The sequence below is a fragment of the Entelurus aequoreus genome, linkage group LG18 (assembly GCF_033978785.1).
Source record: "Entelurus aequoreus isolate RoL-2023_Sb linkage group LG18, RoL_Eaeq_v1.1, whole genome shotgun sequence".
Lineage (NCBI taxonomy): Eukaryota > Metazoa > Chordata > Actinopteri > Syngnathiformes > Syngnathidae > Entelurus > Entelurus aequoreus.
Genome location: NC_084748.1, coordinates 10,236,510 through 10,253,402, shown reverse-complemented (window position 1 = coordinate 10,253,402; position 16,893 = coordinate 10,236,510).

Sequence of the window (16,893 nt, the reverse complement as noted above, 5' to 3'; positions counted from 1 at the left end):
TTTTGTAATGCACAGCTTTTCAAAGCAGGGTGTGACGCATGATACTGATAAAGCATGTTCCCCCGGGTCACACATGCCGTGCCTGGCATTTATTTGGAAATAACTGGTTTAAACCAAAAGGTAAACACATGAAAAAAATGAGGGAAACATTAAAGAACACAAAAAAAAAGCACCGAGCTGCCACTTCATTCGCGCCCGTGTTTACATACAGCAACAAAAGTAACAGCGTGTCTGTAAAAAGTGCACAATAGCGCTTCTTGGGAGACACGGCTCATTAGCAAAAAAGCTACAGACACCTGAGACACACTGCTGAAAAACAACCCCACACCATAATTCCTCCACCACCAAATTTTCAAATCCACTATTGTGGGCCAACGAGATTTAATCGTGTAATATGGGACCTTTAAGAAGTCGACTATGAACTCTTGCGTTTTTGGGATTCAAACCCTACATGAAACTATATGTCTCTTGCATTCTATTCATTACTCTCGCCGTTGTGGACAGTGTGACGTTTACAGTCGCAGGACAAAAAAAAAACAACAACACTAGAATGCAGCTTTTTTTTTTTTTTTTTTTTTGCCAGGTTACTTTGCATGTTAATTATCCACAGACAAAGGTCCCCTCAGGACCTGCCTTATCTCCTCCTGGAGGTTTGATGATGGAGCAACAATACAAGGAGTGTGTTCCGACAGGTCTACAAACATGTCTCGCCAGAGTGATTTATCCAGACTTGTTTCAAGACCTTTTTTTTTTACTTTGAAGTAATGCAAAAAAAAAAAAAGGTATTTACTTGGTAAGCAAAAAAAAAAGCCTTTCAACTGCTTTCAAGTGTCGACATTGGCCAACATGAGGCCTGTTATGTTGTTATATCTACGATCGCTATCTCCAACACTATCTCAACGAGTGCCTTGTGTTCCCGAACAAGTGTATGTATCATTTGTATCATTGCATTAAAACCTATTTTTTATTCTGTCTATTTCGGGAACTGAAATTGTTATAACTGACAACAGATGCGATTTGTGCATCAGGGCCACTGTGACCTTTTTGACGATGACGTAATGTCAATAAAAGACCAAATAAAAAAATGGTGTCTTGTGTTTTCTAAATGATGTTTAAGAAGTTGATGCTTCATTTATGTTTAAACCACTGGGGTAAACACAAGGCCCCTGGCTAAATTGGGGCCCAAAGTAGAATATTAATCACCCACCATTATAAAAAAAAATCCACTTTCATGTGAAACCATTTTTCTTCTTTATCAGGTAGAAGTTCCGGCTCCAGACAGATTTTATTTTATTTTTTCGGTCCAATATAGCTCTTTCAACATTTTGGGTTGCTGACCCCTGCACTAGAGACTTGTGTGGCTCTTCAGTGTTGATGCAGAAACCTTCAGCGTTAATTTCTATTCAAAATTTTAGCTCGCAAAGCTGACAAGATATTGTTAATGATATATATCAGAGGGTGGAAACCAGCATAAGGTTCCTATTAGGGATGTCCGATAATGGCTTTTTGCCGATATCCGATAGTCCGATATTGTCCAACTCTTTAATTACCGATACTGATATCAACCGATACCGATATCAACCGATACTGATATCAACCGATATATACAGTTGTGGAATTAACACATTATTATGCCTAATTTGGACAACCAGGCATGGTGAAGATAAGGTACTTTTAAAAACAATTAGTACAATTAAATAAGATAAATAAATTAAAAACATTTTCTTGAATAAAAAAGCAAGTAAAACAATATAAAAACACTTGCATAGAAACTAGTAATTATTGAAAATTAGTCAAATTAACTGTTAAAGGTTAGTACTATTAGTGGACCAGCAGCACACACAATCATGTGTGCTTACGGACTGTATCCCTTGCAGACTGTATTGATATATATTGATATATAATGTAGGAACCAGAATATTAATAACAGAAAGAAACAACTCTTTTGTGTGAATGAGTGTGAATGAGTGTAAATGGGGGAGGGAGGTTTTTTGGGTTGGTGCACTAATTGTAAGTGTATCTTGTGTTTTTTATGTTGATTTAATAACAAAATTAATTAATAAAAAATAATTTAAAAAAAACACAAAAAAAACCCCGATACGATAATAAAAAAACAGATACCGATAATTTCCGATATTAAATTTTAACGCATTTATCGGCCGATAATATTGTCAGGCCGATATTATCGGACATCTCTAGTTCCTATGGGTTCCGGCTCAAACAGGCAAAAAAGTGCAATGAATTGGCAGATCAGCTGGCAAGGCAGACATGCTAGAGCAGCTCAGAAAGGTACCTCTCAGTAGGGATGTGCGTATCGATCCTGTGGTATCGATATATCGATACTCACACGCTACTCATTTGGCATCACTTTTCTGAAAAAAGTATCGATATAAACCAAAAAACGGCGTGTGGGGGGTGCAAGCATCACTTTCAGATGTTTTTGATGACTTACTTGACTTACTATGTGCTGGGACACCCCTGTACCTGGCAGAGTATAGAGCTGGCCCAGTCACGTGACAGGAGACAGCGAATGAGCGTCGTCAACGTACAACACACACACAGCCAGCCGACAGCGATGCAGCCAGGCATATCCAGTGTTGTCCAATTGTTGACTTATTACAGGCATTGTTTTTTGAGTAATGTTTACTGAATATTTTTGTTTAAATGATTATCCTAAATTCAAATAATTTCCACACAGGGGAATTTACTGTTAGTTGAAAATTGCTTGAGTATTTAAAACAAGATAAGAAAGAGATACAATTAGGAGATTCTTCATCTTTGCATTACAGTTTTATTTTTTTCCAAGAAAATCTTGAATATATGATTGAATGTGATTTTGGTTTTAATCTGTAACATGATTTCTTACATTTCAAAAACATTAGCCTATTTCATATTTCATTAATTGCTAATTATATCACACACTTTAAAAAATAACTGCAGCTTCTTGCAATTCGGATTTGACTGTTAATTGGGAAGCCCTAATATTTAATTATTATATATAATAAAAAGTTATTACTATATATAATATTTAATTAATTTTTCATATTTATGTTATTTATTTTAATTTTACTTTTATTATATATTGACCATAATAAATGTGGTATAAATGGTCTGTATTTGTCTTGTGATTTGTCTTAAATAATAACAATAGTAATAATATTTTTGACGGACAAAAAATTGCCAATAAGAAATTATTGGTATCGGTATCGGTATCGATGAAAATGCAAGAAAAAGTATTGGTATCGTATCGAATCCTAAAAGTGTGGTATCGCCCATCCCCACCTCTCAGTCAGACAAAGGCAAAATCCTGAATTAAAGGAAAACCTTTTAAACGATTGGCAATCACATTGGGACATGAGTACAACAGTAAGACACTTCCATGCGATACAAAACCCAGTAGGAGTGGGAAGAACTGTAAGGGGGCGCACAAGAGTGGAAGGAATTATATCACGCATTAGATTAGGACACACCAGATGGAATAAGCACCTGGTAAGTAAACACCCAACATGATTATGTGACTGCTGCAATGAGGTATAGAGTCAGTGGAACATGCAATCATTCATTGTGGCAAATACTGTAGAGAAAGGAAAAAAACTAAGGTAAGAAGTTTGAAGACATGGACAGAAGGAGGTCACTCTCAAAGGGGTATTAAGCAGCAACCAGAATTGTTTCTGTGAATTTTCTAGAACAGACAGGTTTATGGAATATAATTTATATGGGAAGGTTTACATGTATGTACACGAGGGAGGGAGAAGGGGGGTAACTCTGGTCCACACTCCAATACTGTGGGTAGCCGTAATGCACTTCTAAAGGGGAACTGCACTTTTTTGGAAATTTTGCCCATCGTTCACAATCCTAATGAGAGACAAGAAGACAAAGTTTTTTGTTTTTTTTCTAGCATATACAAATCGACTTGCTCTAGGTGGCTAACAATCCAACTAATGGGAGCAATCAATTCTACCTCTAAATCAGTTTAAAAATGAATTCAAAAACCATCAACATTACTTCATTTACTTTCCGTAACCCGTATAATAACCAAGCTGTAGCGACATTGGTATTGTAAGAGCGAACACTGAGGAACTATTTTTCTAGCGTAGTAACACATCAGCATCTTCGGTATTAGCCGTAAAAGCTCGCTACGGAAAGAGATAAGCTAGCTTCTACAATAACACAAAAGGCATTTGAGTTTGTAATGCACAACACTGCGATAAGACACCAAGCCGTACTGACTGAAAAACATGAACAATCATATCACAGTATCTATAAAGTATTAGCCCACATTTCATGTTTTGTTTGTAGACAGCTGAGCTAGCCAGATAGCGTATGTACTGTAGTTGTACTAACACGCATGGCGTGCAGCGTGTATCATGATCAATATTAAAGTGACTCACTCGATGGACAGTTAGTTGTGTGTCTGGTCCAGCTGGCCGGGGACGTTTTCTGTTGATTTTGGGTAAGCAATCCATTTATGTCGAAATAGCTTGGCTCCAAGTTCTATATTTATAGCATCAACATCGCTTTCATCCCCCTCTCACTCTTCCTTCATGCTTGCTTCTATAAGCAACAGAATATTTAGCTTCAAAATAATAACGTTGTAAATCCTCATTTGTCCAAAAGTAGTCGTCTTCGCTGCCTGTTATCAAGTCTGTCATTATTAGAAAACACACTCGTGTTTGATTCCGGAAGTAGGAACACACATTTGTTGCCAGAAGTCAGACTTGCACTGCTACGGAAACAGAAATCAATGCGAATCAAAACAAAGACGTGTTCCGGTGGGCTGATCGAGCTCTGAAGAGGACTGTCGCCGAACAATTACCATAAACGTAATACATCAATTGATTTACAACAATATTAGTCAATTCTACATTTAATTAGATAAGCTTTATAAAAATGTTTTATTGTATCTACTTTAGTTACTTGTTATTAAACATTTTAACTTCTATGATATATTGTCAAAGCATAGTCAAAGTACATCCCTAGGAAAAAAAAACATTTAAGAAAATCATATCAAATGTTTTCCTTGACTTCTACTTTCAAAAAAAGCTGTCAGCGCGTTGGTAAAAGCAACGGTAATAATTAAATAAGCTTTGAGGAACCAGTCCTCCTAACCAACACGAAATGTTCCGAGAGAGAACAATACTTTGCTCTGTTTCAGAGATAGGCTTACTAACTTCTCCCATGCAGCAGTAAAGATAACAGCCGAGTGGGTACTTAGTCTAATAAAAGTTGACACAATGTTGATACACTCCCAGGCAAAGATTCCAAGTTATCACCATGTTGACAGGAAGACGAAAGGCTCGGTTAGTTAGCGAGCAACACAAGAACCCAGAAGTTAAAGCTGCTCTGTGGTGTAGTACTTCCCCTTGTTCTTCCAAATAAAACCAGTTTCCTCAAATGTTCAGACATAAAGCTGTGTCAAAGATGGGGACTGAAGTCAACAAATGAGGACGTGAGTGCACAATGCTTTTTTTTTTTTTGACCTGCGCTATTCATTTTTAAAACATTTGATCTCGTCTGTTCCTTAAATGATCTAAAAAGGCAAGGGTACACAAAAAGCAACACAATTCTTCCAGTCACTGGAGGCAGGTGAGGCGGGGACTCACCTGCCATCATGGAAAGAAAAAAAAATGTAAAAAGAAAAAAAAAAAGTTAAATTGTTATATGTATCCAGTGATTATACTATAAAGTTATTTTCCATTTAACTTCACCAGTTTTAGATAATTTTTATTCAAAATCTCTGAATTTTCATATTTGCCGTTCAAATACTGAGAAGAGACGGTGCGGTGATCAGCAGCCAGTTGAGGCACGTCACTCAGTTGTGCCTCAACATGGATTGCGGACTCGGCTAACTGCTGGCCTGCTGTGCAGTGAGACCGTATTGCTATATGAATTATATTATACAGTTCCATAGTTTAGTTCGTTGAGGTATATAATGTACAGTGTATTTTGTCAACAACTGTATGTGTGTAAAGTATTTCTTTTGCTGAGCAATCATAAAACTGCTGCGAAGACGCACTGGCTGAGGCTCGCAGTAATCCCGCCTCCTGGTGGTAGAGAATGCACCCCTGCCGTAGAATGCACCCCCTGACGGGAGTGTTATATCAACTAAAGTCCACACTTACACTTTCCACGTGCAAGATTGAATCTATTTTAAAAAGTTATTTAATAAGAAGCCAAAAAGTGCAAAAACAATAATGTTCGTGTTGGAGGAGTTGTGAATGACCGCAGGGCCACAACATTAGGTACACCTGCAGACTGCAGCACGCATTTCATATTTCATTCATTCACAACTCCTCCAATACAAACATTATTGTTTTTGCACTTTTTGGCTTCTTATTAAATAACTTTTTTAAATAGATTCAATCTTGCACGTGGAAAGTTTAAGTGTGGGCTTTAGTTATAACACTCCCGTCAGGGGGTGCATTCTATGGCGGGAGTGCATTAATCCAGCACAACAGCGGCGCATTGACTTCATTTATAAGTAAAGGTAAGACCATAATAACGTTTTTTTTATTAAATGTGCTTTTTTGTGTGCTACAGTTTGTATGCCCATCCATCCATCCATTTTCTACCGCTTATTCCCTTCGGGGTCGCGGGGGGTTCTGGAGCCTATCTTAGCTACAATCGGGCGGAAGGCGGGGGACACCCCGGACAAGTCGCCATCTCATCACAGGGCCACAGTTTGTATGTGTAAAGTTAAAGTTAAGTTAAAGTACCAATGATTGTTTGAGTTTGAATTTGAGTTTATTTCGAACATGCAAGCATACAACATGATACATCACAATTTCCAGTTTCTCTTTTCAACATGTTCGAAAAGGAGTAGGAAGAAGCAGAGCTTATTTAATCCTACCCCTTTTCTTTACATAACAGTTGCAAAACTTTTTGTTCACTTCCTGTTCACAATTTTTTCACAATAAACTCCATAAGTAATCACAATAAAAATAAATAAATAAATAATAGTAAGAATTTAATAATAATAATTGGTGAAGTAAGTCATATTTCATATTATGAGATAAGTAAGATTACTTTAAGAATGAATGAATGGATGGATGAAATAAATTGAGAATGTTTGTCATGGTTCTTCTTCTTTGTACTTTGTGAACACTTTAAGTTTGAAGAGTTTCTTGAAGTGTATCATATTAGTACATTGTTTGATTGCTTTGCTTAATCCATTCCATAATTTAATTCCACATACTGATATACTGAAGGTCTTAAGTGTTGTACGTGCAAACAAATGTTTTAAATTACGTTTTTCTCTAAGATTATATTTCTCCCCTTTTTTTGAGAAGAATTGTTGTATATTCTTGGGTAGCAGGTTATAGTTTGCTTTGTGCATAATTTTAGCTGTTTGCAAATTCACTATGTCGTGGAATTTCAGTATTTTTGATTCAATAAATAAAGGGTTTGTATGTTCTCTATATCCAACATTATGTATTATTCTAACTGATCTTTTTTGTAACACCGTTAATGAATGAAATGTACTTTTGTAATTATTTCCCCATATTTCTACACAGTAGCTCAGATATGGTAACACTAGCGAGCAGTAGAGAATATGAAGTGATTTTTGGTCTAGAACATGTTTTGCTTTATTCATTATTGACGTGTTTCTTGCAACTTTATGTTGTATATTTTTTACGTGAGATTTCCAGTTCAATTTATCATCAATCATTATACCTAGAAATTTGGTTTCATTACTCTTTCAATTTCTATTCAGTCTATTTGTATTTGTGTTTGATTTTCTCTTCTACTGTTACCAAATAGCATTATTTTAGTTTTACTAAGATTCAACGATAGTCTGTTTTTGTCAAACCATCTTTTTAATTTGTTAATTTCTTCTGTTATTATTTGTATTATCTCCTGTGTGTTCTCTCCTGAACAAAACGCTGTTGTATCATCCGCAAATAATACTAACTTTAAATCTTTTGTAACTTTACCAATGTCATTTATATAGAGATTGAATAATTTAGGTCCTAGTATTGATCCCTGAGGCACACCACAGGATATATTTAGCGTTGTAGACGTGTGTTCGCCTAGCTTCACATATTGTTTCCTGTTCGTTAGATAACTTCTTATCCAGTTTAAGACTAACCCTCTGATGCCATATCGTTCTAGTTTTTTGATTAAAATATTGTGATTAATTGTGTCAAATGCTTTAGTTAGATCCATAAAAACCGCTGCCGCACATTTTTTACTATCTATTGCATTGGTAATTTCTTCTGTAATTTCAATTAAAGCCATTGAGGTTGAAACATTAGCTCTGTATCCATATTGGTTCTCTTCGAGTATTCTATTTTTATTTATGAAACTTTCTAATCTGTTATTGAACAGTTTTTCAATGATTTTAGAAAATTGTGGAAGTAGAGAAACAGGTCTATAATTTGTAAATTGATGTTTGTCTCCAGTCTTATAAATTGGTGCAACTTTAGCTATTTTCATTTTGTTTGGAAATGTACCTGTTTGAAATGATAGGTTACTAATATACATTAATGGTCCTGAGATCTCTTCAATAACCTTTTTTATCGTTTCCATATCAATTCTGTTACAATCAGTTGAAGTCTTAGATTTACATTTTTTTGCAATTGTAACTATTTCCTCCTGTGTCACATTACTGAGGAACATGGAGTTGGGATTTCGCTCTATGGTATCATTATAGTCCTCAATTGGAACTGGGTCTGGAATCCTTTCTTCCAATTTTGGTTCAATATTTACAAAATAATTATTGAAGCTTTCAACTACTTCCTTTATGTTGTCATTTTTTTTATTTTCATCTAAGAAGTATTGAGGGTAGTCCCTCTAGTTCCATTTTTAATAATGCTATTGAGGATGCCCCATGTTGCTCTCATATTATTTTTGTTCCTGTCCAATAATTCACTGTAATATTCTTTTCTACATGATCGTAGTATGTCTGTTAACTTGTTTTTATACTTTTTGTACTTAATTTCTGCCTCTATAGTTCTTTGTGCTATAAATGTTCTATATAGTGTATTCTTCTTCTTACAAGCATTTTTTAATCCTTTTGTCATCCATGGTTGATTATTCTTTCTCTGCTTGTTACTGAGTTGTATCCATGGACAATGTTTGTCATAAAGTATTACGAACTTGTTTAAGAAATGTTCATATGCTTCATCAACCTCTTTTTCATTATAAACATTGTCCCAATCTTGCTTTTGTAGCTCAATTTTGAAGGCAGTCATCCTCTTCTCTGTGCATAGTCTTCGAAATGTCCTTTTGTCTTCCATGTTCTTCTTGTAGTTTCCATCATATATTGTAAAAACTGGCAGATGATCACTAACGTCGCTTATAAGTAGACCACTTGTAGTGTTATTATCAAAATCATTGGTAAAAATATTATCAATAAGCGTGGCACATTGTCCTGTGATTCTACTTGGCTTTGTGATTTTAGGATATAAACCGATGCTGTACATTGTATCAATGAATAGACTTTTGCTTGTTGGGGTTCAATAAGTCAATATTAAAGTCACCACATAAGAACATTATTCTTTGACCATTGTCCATGTAAGTAGCCTTGATCCATTCTTCAAATGTTTCTATACTTGACTTAGGTGATCTATATATATTTTGCAATGCAGTCTAATGAAATGATGGAAAGCGCCACTCGACATTGCAACTGACGCTGTGGTCAAAGTTGGAATTGCCACAAAACACATTCTAAGGTTATACAACACTCTGCTGCTGTCTGGCGCCAAAAGTGGAAAGTGCCCCCCGTCATGTTTTATGTTAAAGTTAAAGTTCAAGTACCAATGATTGTCACACACACACTAGGTGTGGTGAAATTTGTCCTCTGCATTTGACCCATTCCTTGATCACCCCCTGGGAGGTGAGGGGAGCAGTGGGCAGCAGCGGCGCCACGCCCGGAAATAATTTTTGGTGATTTAACCCCCAATTCCAACCCTTGATGCTGAGTGCCAAGCAGGGAAGAATGCTGGTATGAGCTTTTAAACATAACCCGTTAACTGCTGCCAATCAAATGGTGAATAAGATACTCTTTAGGGTTCATAAGTTTGTAAATCTGACTGTGATGAAGTCAGTGCCTCACCAGCCATGAACCTCACCGCACGTCACTGCTTCAAACACTTTTGCTATTTTTTCTCAAATGTCTAAATAAACTTCAGTCTAGTGTTGTACCGATACCAATATTTTGGTACCGGTACCAAAATTATTTCAATACATTTCGGTACTTTTCTAAATAAAGGGGACCACAAAAAATTGCATTTTTGATCTTAGGGTACATTAAACATATGTTTATTATTGCAAGTTTGTCCTTAAATAAAATAGTGATCATACAAGACATGTGTTTTATTAGTAAGTAGGCAAACAAAGGCTCCGAATTTAGCTGCTGACGTATGCAATAACATATTGTGTCATTTATCATTCTATTATTTTGTCAAAATTATTAAAGGCCTACTGAAACCCACTACTACCGACCACGCAGTCTGATAGTTTATATATCAATGATGAAATCTTAACATTGCAACCAATGCCAATACGGCCGGGTTAACTTATAAAGTGCAATTTTAAATTTCCCGCTAAACTTCCAGTTGAAAAAGCCTTCGGAGGATGACGTATGCGCGTGACATAGCCCAGGGAACAGAGGTATGCCTTCCCCATTGAATACAATACAAAAAAGCTCTGTTTTCATTTCATAATTCCACAGTATTCTGGACATATGTGTTGGTGAATCTTTTGCAATTTGTTTAATGAACAATGGAGGCTGCAAAGAAGAACGTTATAGGTGGGATCGGTGTATTAGCGGCTGGCTGTAGCAACACAACAAGGACTACTTACTTGGATAGCAGACGCCTAGCCGATGCTAGCAGACCCACCGCATGGATGATCGGGTGAAGTCTTTCGTCGCGCCGTCGATCGCTGGAACGCAGGTGAGCACGGGTGTTGATGAGCAGAGCAGATGAGGGCTGGTTGGCGTAGGTGGAGCGCTAATGTTTTTATCATAGCTCTGTGAGGTCCGGTTGCTAAGTTAGCCTTAGCGTCGTTAGCAACAGCATTGTTAAGCTTTGCCAGGCTGAGATCTATTAACCGTGTAGTTACATGTACATGGTTTAATAGTATTGTTGATCTTCTGTCTATCCTTCCAGTCAGGGATTTATTTATTTTGTTTCTATCTGCATTTGAGACAGATGCTATCACGTTAGCTCATGCTAAAGAGCTTCGTCGATGTATTGTCGTGGAGATAAAAGGCACTGTGAATGTCCATTTCGCGTTCTCGACTCTCATTTTCAAGAGCATATAGTATCCGAGGTGGTTTAAAATACAAATCCGTGATCCACAATAGAAAAAGGAGAGTGTGTGGAATCCAATGAGCCAGCTTGTACCTAAGTTACGGTCAGAGCGAAAAAAAATATGTATTTCACTGCATTCTAGTCCGTCACTCCAACGTTCCTCATCCACGAATCTTTCATCCTCGCTCAAATTAATGGGGTAATCGTCGTTTTTTTGGTCTGAATAGCTCTAGCTGCGTTGAAAACAATAGGAAAATATGAGGGAGTGAACAACTGACAACGTCACGCTACTTCCGGTAGGGGCAAGGTTTTTTTTTTATCAGAGACCAAAAGTTGCGAACTTTATCGACGTTGTTCTATACTAAATCCTTTCAGCAAAAATATGGCAATATCGCAAAATGATCAAGTATGACACATATAATGGATCTGCTATCCCCGTTTAAATAAAAACATTTCATTTCAGTAGGCCTTTAAGGACAAGTGGTAGAAAATGAATTATTAAACTACTTGAAACCAGAACCTTGAAAACATCAAAGCAGAAACTGGAGCAACACCTGGAAAAGGCAGGAGCAGAGAGTCATCCCACCTGATATCCCGCCAATTCAACCACCTGTATTCAACCTGGACACTAGCCCTCCGAAATGGAAAGAAGTAGAGAACACAGTCACAGAACAGCATTGGCTGCAGGACCTAACGGAGTCCCATAGAAGCTCTACAAGAATGCACCGGATGTACTACGCTTTCTGTGGAAACTCATGAGGGTATAGTGTGGCAGAAGCAAGGAATACCCAAGGCTTGGCGAAGGGCTGGTGGTGTGCTAATACCTAAAGAATCTGTCTTCTCAATGTCGAGGGGAAAATATTTTTCAGCGTAGTGTCTCAGAGGCTGTCCACCTACCTGGTAAAGAACAAATACATTGATACATCTGTACAGAAAGCTGTAATTCCAGGATTCTCTGGCTGTCTAGAACATACAAGCATGATCTGGCATTAGATCCAAGCAGCCAAGAAGGACGAGAGAGATCTTCATGTAACCTTCCTCGACCTGGCCAATGCATTTGGCTCAGTTCCCCATAAACTTCTCTGGGAATCTTTGAGTTTCTTCCTTGTACCAGAGCCCATCACCACACTGTTCAAGAACTACTTCCAAGACCTGCAGCTGTGCTTCACAACAGCCAACTTCACTACAACATGGCAACACTTGGAAGTAGGCATCATGGCAGGCTGCACAGTCTCACCCTTGATTTTCACAATGGCCATGGAAGTCATTATGAGGGCCTCAAGGTGGGTGGTGGGTGGAGAACGAACCAGAGCTGGGCTCTGTCTTCCACCTATCAGGGCATACATGGACGACATGACAACACTAACCACTACTGCAGCATGCACTAAGCATCTACTTGGAAAGCTGCAGGAGAACATCGAGTGGGCCCGAATGAAACTCAAGCCTAGCAAACTCAAAGCATCTCCATAATCAAGGGGGTGCTGAGAGACACAAGGTTCTACATCAGCAAAGACCCAATACCAACGGTGTCTGAGCAACCTGTCAAAAGCCTGGGCAGATGGTACAACGCAAGCCTCAAGGACAAACAACAAGTAGAACAACTAAGGCCTAGCGAGGGGACACTTTGTTCGCAAAGAGCCTGGATAACATCGACAAGACTCTATTGCCAGGGAAACAGAAGCTTTGGTGCCTACAATTTGGACTCCTCCCCCGGACAATGTGGCCACTCACTGTGTATTAAGTCCCAGTCCCAACTGTGGAGAAGATGGAGCAAACTATCACTTCATATGCAAAAAAGTGGCTTGGCATTCCACGATGTCTAAGTAATAGGGGTGTGGGAAAAAATCGATTCGAATTCGAATCGCGATTCTCACGTTGTGCGATTCAGAATCGATTCTCATTTTTTAAAAATCGATTTTTTAAATTTGTTAATATATATATATATATATATATATATATATATATATATATATATATATATATATATATATATATATATATATATATATACAGTGGGGCAAAAAAGTATTTAGTCAGCCACCCATTGATTGTCAATGGGTGGCTGACTAAATACTTTTTTGCCCCACTGTATATATATAAATATAATTTTTTTTTTAAATTAATCAATCCAACAAAACAATACACAGCAATACCATAACAATGCAATCCAATTCCAAAACCAAACCCGACCCAGCAACACTCAGAACTGCAATAAACAGAGCAATTGAGATTTTTTGATTGATTGAAACTTTTATTAGTAGATTGCACAGTGAAGTACATATTCCGTACAATTGACCACTAAATAGTAACACCCGAATAAGTTTTTCAACTTGTTTAAGTCGGGGTCCACTTAAATTGATTCATGATACAGATATATACTATTTTCATAATACATTCATCACACAAGATAATCATCAGAGTATATACAATTAATTATTTACATTATTTACAATCCGGGGTGTGGGATATGGAGGGGTGGGGGGTGGTGGGGGTTTAGGATTGGTTGGTATCAACACTTCAGTCATCAACAATTGCATCATCAGAGAAATGTACATTGTAACAGTGTAGGACTGACTTGGTAGGATATGTACAGCAAGTAGTGGACATAGAGAGAGAGATCAGAAAGTATAAGAAAAAGTGTCTACATTTGATTATTTACATTTGATTATTTACAATCCGAAGAGGTATGATGTGGAAGAGAGGGTGTTAGTTTAGGGTTGAAGTTGCCTGGAGTTGTTCTTTTAGTGCGGTTTTGAAGGAGGATAGAGATGCCCTATCTTTTACACCTGTTGGGAGTGCATTCCACATTGATGTGGCATAGAAAGAGAATGAGTTAAGACCTTTGTTAGATCGGAATCTAGGTTTAACGTGGTTAGTGGAGCTCCCCCTGGTGTTGTGGTTATGGCGGTCATTTACGTTAAGGAAATAGTTTGACATGTACTTCGTATCAGGGAGGTGTAGCGGATTTTATAGACTAGGCTCAGTGCAAGTTGTTTTACTCTGTCCTCCACCCTGAGCCAGCCCACTTTGGAGAAGTGGGTTGGGGTGAGGTGTGATCTGGGGTGGAGGTCTAGAAGTAACCTGACTAGCTTGTTCTGGGATGTTTGGAGTCTAGATTTGAGGGTTTTGGAGGTGCTGGGGTACCAGGAGGTGCATGCGTAATCGAAAAAGGGTTGAATGAGAGTTCCCGCCAGAATCTTCATGGTTCTTTTGTTGACCAGAGAGGAGATTCTATAGAGAAATCTCGTTCGTTGGTTGACCTTTTTGATTACCTTGGTTGCCATTTTATTACAGGAAAGATTAGCCTCTAGAATGGAACCTAGGTAGGTGACCTCATCTTTCCTGGTGATAACAATGTCACCCACTTTTATAGTGAAGTCATTGACTCTCTTAAAGGCCTACTGAAATGATTTTTTTTAATTTAAACGAGGATAGCAGATCCATTCTATGTGTCATACTTGATAATTTCGCGATATTGCCATATTTTTGCTGAAAGGATTTAGTAGAGAACATCGACGATAAAGTTCGCAACTTTTGCTCGCTGATAAAAAAAGCCTTGCCTGTACCGGAAGTAGCGTGACGTCACAGGTTGAAAGGCTCCTCACATTTCCCCATTGTTTACACCAGCAGCGAGAGCGATTCGGACCGAGAAAGCGACGATTACCCCATTAATTTGAGCGAGGATGAAAGATTCGTGGATGAGGAACGTTAGAGTGAAGGACTAGAGTGCAGTGCAGGACGTATCTTTTTTCGCTCTGACCGTAACTTAGGTACAAGCTGGCTCATTGGATTCCACACTTTCTCCTTTTTCTATTGTGGAACACGGATTTGTATTTTAAACCACCTCGGATCCTATATCCTCTTGAAAATGAGAGTCGAGAACGCGAAATGGACATTCACAGTGACTTTTATCTCCACGACAATACATCGGCGAAGCACTTTAGCTACAGAGCTAACGTGATATCATCGGGCTTAACTGCAGATAGAAACAAAAGAAGTAAACCCCTGACTGGAAGGATAGACAGAAGATTAACAATACTATTAAACCATGGACCTGTAACTACATGGTTAATTCTTTCCAGCCTGGCGAAGCTTAACAATGCTGTTGCTAACGACGCCATTGAAGCTAACTTAGCTACGGGACCTCACAGAGCTAAGCGAAAACATTAGCTATCCACCTACGCCAGCCAGCCCTCATCTGCTCATCAACACCCGCGCTCACCTGCGTTCCAGCAATCGACGGTGCAACGAAGGACTTCACCCGATCATCGATGTGGTCGGCGGCTAGTGTCGGATAGCGCGTCTGCTATCCAACTCAAAGTCCTCCTGGTTGTGTTGCTGCAGCCAGCCGCTAATACATCGATCCCACCTACAGCTTTCTTCTTTGCAGTCTCCATTGTTCATTAAACAAATTGCAAAAGATTCACCAACACAGATGTCCAGAATACTGTGGAATTTTGCGATGAAAACAGAGCTTTTTGTATTGCATACAATGGTGTCCGAATACTTCCGTTTCAACCATTGACGTCACACGCATACGTCATCATGCATAGACGTTTTCAACCGGAAGTTTTGCGGGAAATTTAAAATTGCACTTTATAAGTTAACCCGGCCGTATTGGCATGTGTTGCAATGTTAAGATTTCATCATTGATATATAACTATCAGACTGCGTGGTCGGTAGTAGTGGGTTTCAGTAGGCCTTTAACGTTAGCACTCGGCTTAGCAGCACAAACAGTTTTGTACTGCTTCTATAAATTAGTGCTTTTTAAGGTGACATCAAATTTTATCTTGTCGAAGCTCAGCTTTAACCCTCCCCGTTTAATTTCCGCAGAACACGTTTTTTCAAACTGCAAGTAAATGTCTTCTTTTGACATGCTAAAGAAGGCCCATACATCTGCGCCACGATTCTGTTCTCTGTACACAACAGGCCGCGCACGCAGTCCCGTGACATCACAAACATGCGACCATACCGTAAGGGATGGGAGGAGTTGGCGAGCCACAACAGAGACCAACGACAAACACGGAGATGATAAGCATTTATTATTATCGGCTAATTTAATTGAATTTTCACTATTAATGTGACGTGATAATTGCCATAATCTGTCAATAATTATAGCCTGCCAATAATAACAAAGTCAACACACTGCTTAAGAAGGCCTATTTGCTTCATCAGTCTCAAATGTGACTCTTGGCTCCGCCCCCTCATCATGCCCATAGAGAGCTACAGGTGAAAAAAAAAGAATGGCTGAAGTGACAGGAAAAATTGAAAAACTACAAATCCCCCAAAAGAAAAACAAGACAATGTACCTGCTCAAGAAACTTTAGAACAGGGGTGGCAAACGTACGGCCTGCGGGCCTGAACAGGTTTTATCCGGCCCGCGAAATGAGTTTGCTAAGTATAAAAATTAGTCAACATTTTTGAATGTTGTTCTAAATGTGTCCACTATATGTCGCAATAGCAATTATTTGTATTTTTGTAGATTATACTACATATGTAAAAACAAATAAACCACATGATGTTAGTACACCAGTCGAGGAAAATGAGCATACTACATAAATAACATCCTGTAATTTGATTTAGAAAATATTTTTTTATCTTGATTGAAAATTAACACCAATGAGTTGACTGATGA